The sequence below is a fragment of the Corythoichthys intestinalis genome, chromosome 13 (assembly GCF_030265065.1).
Source record: "Corythoichthys intestinalis isolate RoL2023-P3 chromosome 13, ASM3026506v1, whole genome shotgun sequence".
NCBI lineage: Eukaryota > Metazoa > Chordata > Actinopteri > Syngnathiformes > Syngnathidae > Corythoichthys > Corythoichthys intestinalis.
The window spans coordinates 40679692-40685976 of NC_080407.1; the positions used below are offsets into that span (position 1 = coordinate 40679692).

At 37.9% G+C, this 6285-nt stretch overlaps 1 long non-coding RNA gene across 1 annotated transcript; it reads left to right on the plus strand.

The window, feature by feature from the left end:
* Positions 1 to 394: 394 nt before the first annotated feature.
* LOC130928986 (uncharacterized) lies at positions 395 to 3119 on the plus strand. Its single transcript, XR_009066781.1, has 3 exons — positions 395 to 692; positions 1480 to 1530; positions 2905 to 3119. It is a non-coding gene; the product is annotated as an uncharacterized LOC130928986 (long non-coding RNA).
* The last annotated feature ends 3166 nt before the right edge of the window (positions 3120 to 6285 follow it).

Below are 6285 nucleotides of genomic sequence, written 5' to 3' on the forward strand. Positions count from 1 at the left end.
ATACCCCCTGGCATATTTGTGTTTGTATTCTTTTGTTTTTTGGTTTGCATTAGTATTGTCTGTATTTTTGTGTTTGTATTGTTTATTTTGTTGTGTTGTTGTTGTTAATACAAAAAAAAAAAAAAAAAAAAGAGTCAAAATGCTCTCCCATGAAATGCCTGTTTACTACACACAGAGCGTATTATAAAAAAATGTTAAAGATACTGTATATAAAAGAGCTAACGTGTGCGCACACATCTTTCTCTCTCGTGTTAAAGGAAATTAACTGCTGTTGACGTCATTATGACAGTGATCTAGCTCAAAGCATTAACAGAGGAAGTCTGACATCCGGGCATTTAATGACGTCACCAGCCACATCAATGCGTCACCATATTGACAATGGGGCAAAAGACGAGTCACAAGCAGTTGCTCTGTCGTGCATTATAATACAAACGCGTTTAACTTGCATTTGATTTGCGGTCTTTTTTCCGTCAGAATGACTAAAAGTTGCTGTGTTGCGGGTTGTCACACAAGAAGGAGTTCAGAGCCGCATTTGAAGTTCTTCGTTCTTCCACGTGAGAAGAAAAGGAGAAACAAATGGCTGAAAGCAATTAATCGAGGAACAGTAAAAGAAGACGGTTCCGTGGACTATTTTCGCCTGTGGGAACCTAAATCCAAGCACAGTTACATTTGCAGCCGACATTTTATTACTGGTGAGTAAACTTTAATTTTTGCCACAATTAGCTGCGAGGATTCAATAGACTAGGCAGTGGTTATTATTACCGTAACTGGCAACTCGCAAAGCGTTATTTTTCTTTTGCCGTGAACTGCTCTGATTAGTCAATCGGTATATTATTGGCCTGGTGAGAATTGGTTATTTTGCCGTGACGTGCTCACGGCTAAATAACGCTTGGAGGCGAAGTACCGGTTATGGTAGAAATCATCACTTCGTATATACTACCAATTTTCTCAGTTCCACACAGTACATATTCCACATAAATGATAAACAACTTACTGGGTGACTTTATGAGGTAGTTGTAGATGTTTCCGAACTCCACTGCAAGCCATTCCTTTGTTTATCCAGCTATCATCTGCGACTTTGTATCGGCAGCTTTGTAAGCCAATAAACGCTAATTTTAAATTGCATCGCCTCCTCGCGTCTGTCGGCAGTGACTCGTGATAATAGTAAGCCACGTTTAAGACGTTTTTAGGAAAAAAGACACAAAACTCACCTGTAATATATGAATTTCAGACGTTTGTCTATGGAATGTTTAGCTGTGCGTTCCCCCTTCACAAAATGGCGACACGTTGCTAAGCGAGGTGACGTCATCGCAACATCACGCCGACTTCCTCCATCCGGGGCAGTGGACAACAAATAAATTAGGTTATCTCCCAAGGATATTACAACTGTATTTTGTTTGTTGCCCATTCCTGTTTTTCTGTTTGGACTTTAACACTGATTCATTTTTTTTTTTTTTTATGTTTCCACAATTCTTAAAGGGATTTCCTCAACAAACTAGTAGAAAAAGTTGTGTGATCTTCATATTGATGGTAAGTAGTTTTCAATTCTTTGCTAAAGGATTTTCTTGTATTATTTTTTAAACTGCCATATGTAATCAAATATTTGCTTTCACAATATGCACTCAGCTTCAGTACACTTGCTTAATTTATGCTAGCTGAAATTAGTATTTTTTTTTTCTGGCGTAGGTGCAAGTTTTAAAGTTAATCGACCATAAATTACATTGTTTAACATTTTCACAATACTGCATTTAAGACAGAAAATGCTTTAATGTTTGTGTGAGTATTTAAAATAATGTTTTTTGTGCCCATGGCACACATTCGAAAATGGTGTTGTATTAGTTTGATTCAAGATTGAAGGGTAAGAACATTTTTCATTGTAATTTAGGATTACTTACCCTTGAGTATCCTTTATTATTCTGTCAATAACTCACTTAATAGACACAGACAAAGGTTTGCATATTGGGCTGGTGAGGCCAGAGCCTTGATTCAAGGTTCACTTCAGCCACAATTTAGAGTTTCAAAAGTGATGAAATTGGAATACGAGGTGAGTTTGTAAGAAAACCATGTGGAATGCTAAATTTGTGACTAATTTAGAAAGTTGTAATAATTTATACAAATAGCTACCTACCTGCTTGCATACTTATTTAATTACTGTACATGTGCACTCGCTCACTCATGGATTCTCATGACCCGCTAAGTGGAGTGTTGGTGTAGGAGTGAAGGTTGGTGAGCGTCAGATGTTCCGACTGAGCTAAAGGCCAGGTTAAAGGAGAAGTCAACATGGAATGTATTTTACCATGAAAGATGGTTGCTCAGACTGTTCAACTATGCAAATGGTAAATTTCTGATACCTCTGTTCATGGAGAAAACAATTGTTAAACCCAAGCAGGACCTATTATGAGGGCAGCCATTGCTGTGACGACTAAGGCGTCAGTTAGACCCACTCACATAAACACTAGCAGACTCAAACACAGGGCCTAGAGATTAAAGCTTGAAGTAGGCACAAATTATTTAGACTGTATTTACTGTTAACCGTTTAAATTGGCACTGGCTTCTTATGCTTCTCCCAGAAAAACATCTGTATGAAACTACTATTAAAGTGATGACTTCCATGTAAACAGTGTTAATTCTCTATAGCTGCATAGAAAAATGAGTATTACGTGTCACCGCAAGTAGGAAGGACAAACTGTGATAGTTGAACAGGCATTTAAAAATGTTTGCCCCCACTTTAGGCGGCCATTCTCAGGGAAAATTGTTTTCATTTACGTTTGTCTTTACATATTAGTGGATTACAAAAGTAAAATCTTTATTTTTTTTATTTATTGAATACGATTTTTTTCTAACAGGATGTATATGTTACAGGTGTTTTCTTCTTCTTAAGTTCATGTTTTACTTTTTGTGCAGGGGCGAAGAAGGAAGCAGATGAATCATCATAACGGAGTACCTGGCCAATCAGAGGAAAGTTTGCATTTAAGAAAGGCAAATTTACTGTCTAGATACTGCGTTTTGATACTATATGTGGGTTCAGGGACTAGTAGGTGAGAGTTCTGACTAGTTCAACTCTCCTATGCATGTCTGTTTGGTATGGTAAGTTAATCAGAACCCATCGATGCTGTTGTTCTTCCAGAATATTGTTATCAATAAATGGTAAAAGGTATTTGACTTATTCTTGTCTTTCTTTTCATCAAATGATTGAAAGGGCAACCAAAATGAGATCATATCAATCATCAATTAGATTAAATATTAATAATTGAATATTAAACAAGGTCACCTCCCTGGTAATCTGTTGGGCACGTTCACTGGGAAGAAACCTGGAGTTTACCAGGACAGGTTGAGGGGACCAAATTCTTCCTCATTCTTTGCTGGCTTGGAGGAGCTGAACAATATTTATGAGGAGAGGGAACTCTGGGCTTTCCTGTTGAAGGTGCTGCTTCTGCTATCTGCCCTCTGATTAAGCGTGGAAGATGGATGGATATTCAATTAAGATGGAAATTCTTGAGCATAATTATTCTCAACTCTCCTAATAAATCACTTTAAAACCACATGTTAAAAACTGGCACAAATTACATAATGTTCATGAACAAAAACATTAAAATATAATAAAGAAAACAAGCATAAATTCAAATGTAATAACAAACCAAAACACATTAAAGGGGTTAAGTCTCACGCAGAGTTAACATCCAGGGAATAAAATTGATTTAAAGCACTAATGTGAAGTAATTTCATAAAATGCCAAATAGGTCCAGAATTAAAGTAAATAAACGTTATTCAACAAATAAAGCATGAAAAAATAATGTATATGTTGTATATTTGACAAAATAATCGCGTTTCCGAAGTTCGAGCCTGAAAGGGGACGAACCCGGAAGTGCTTCGTCACACCGAGAACGGCGAAGGCGGCGCTCCATGCGCCCGCCATACAAAGCCCTTCCAACAATGATTCAAACAGTGATATAAGCGATACATCGAGCGCAAGTGAGGACATCCAAGTTTTTGAAGAGTTGGAGGAAGAGGAGGAGGTTGGAATTTTATATGTTGGACCTTACATGTATTAGCCAGATGCTCATGAGGATGCAAGCAATGTGCCCACACGACCTGACTTGGAATGGAGACAAGACCCATCGAGATTACAAGATTGGTAAAATATAGGCTGTTATTATTTTTATGATTTGAAGATGCAGGCATTTGCATATAATTTTATGTTTTTGTCTATCTGATGACATTGTTTAAAAAAATAATCAGACTTCATTTTCAAGCAGCTAGCCTACTCGGTACTTAGTATTCTTTTCAGCAAATATTTTTTTTTACTTGTGTAAGAAGGAATTGTGCATCATTATTATAATTTCATTATTGGTGTTTTGTCTTATTTCAATTCATTTTATTTAAATAGGCTAAAAACATAAACAGAATATTGACCACAATATTCTGGGGCCAAAAGGGGCCACACAAAGCCCTTCAAACAATGATTCAAACAGCGATATAAGCGATAGATCAAGCGCAAGGGTGGAGATCCAAGTTTTTGAAGAGTTGGAGGAAGAAGAGGAGATTGGAATTTCATGTTATTAGCCAGACGCTAATCATGATGCAAACAATGTGCCTAGACTTCCTGACATGGAATGGATACAAGACACATCGATATTACAACATTGGTAAGATATAGGCTGTTATTATTTTCATGATTTGAAGATGCAGATATTTGCACACAATTTTATGTTTTTGTCTATCTGATGACATTGTTAAAAAAAATAATAATCAGACTTCATGTTCATTTTGGCAGATCCGGCAGCTCTCGTGCATATAAAATAATAACATAAAAACGTTGGGGGGAAAGAAGATGAGTCATTGTTATATTTTGACCGAGTGACCCACACGATACCTTTATTGGCTTCTACAACTTTAATCAACGTCTTGCCAAGTGACTCTGTACAACTTTACTCTCTTTTAGTGAAGGAGTAAGGCACAAACAATAACGCATCTAAATGACATGCGTACACTCTACTGGTGAACTCCCGTATTACAACTAAATAAAATCCACTGTATCACAGTCGCCGATGGCTTTCTCCACTTTATTGTGGCAACAATAAGAAAACAAAGTGGCGTCTAATGGCGTGAGGAAATGTAGTTTTTTCACACAAGCGAACAGATTACAAAGCACCACTTCAGTGTTGTCCCGAGACTACATTTCCCATGATTCACTGCGTGACCTGCGCGCTCGCTGATTCTCTGCCAGACATTAAAAGCAGCTTGTCACCTGTCAGCGGCTCTTGTACGTAAAACACAAACTATAGGCTATCAAACGATCACCTTGAAAGAAACGTCGAACCGTACAAATTCAATGCAATGCTTGAAGCATGAAGGTGGAAATACATAATACAAATACAAATAAATGAGCACAAACTTACCGGCGGTGTGTGTCTCTTACTGCAACGTGACCGTGAATTACCGCGACGCCGACCCCCTTATGTGCACATCCAGACCCCTTTCCCGATTGACAGTGGATTAACCCTTTCGGACAAGATTGTAGATGACGCACAATTTAAACACGCTTAACCTAGCGAACGCAACAACAACTATGATCGGGTATAGCCTCGGCTAACGTCGCTAGCTTATACTGTTCATTCCACAACAGTTGGCAGCTCTGCTTTGACAAAGTCATCAGTCATCTATCCCAAAATCACACTTACTTTTTGGCAAATCCTTGATCATAAGCAGACCGGTTAAGGAAGCAGGCATCTTCGAAGTGTTTGCAGCAGAGAACACTACTTGATGATGGCGTGAAATTCATTCGCTTCGTGCGAACGAAAGATGTCCACTTACGTGCCCTGCTATCCTTTGGCCACTCATACAACTTTTCATTTGAGTGAGAACAAAACATCGCCACACACCGCCGTGGCATCTTACCGATAAGCAATGCAACAAACAATACTGTTCTATGGCGGACTTCCCTCGCACTTCCCGGTGTGACGTAATTTCCGAAGATTTCCGAAGATTGCCAAAGAAAAGCATTTTCGTTGTCAAGGGCGTTGCTATGGGTTAAACAAAGAATCTGGAAGGGTTGCGTTAAAAAAAAAAAATGAAAATATGCTTATAATTGTTTAGCCATTGATATTATTCAAAAACATGGTTGGCCAACCTTAGTTCACATTTGGCCTTTAATGTTTCGTGCATTAGTTACAAAAATTGTATAAAAAGCCTCTCAGGTTTAAATAAACGACTATTTCAGTATCAAGTTAACATTTTAAAAACGTAAATAAAATACTCAAGTCCCCATTCTGTATCAGCAGCTTT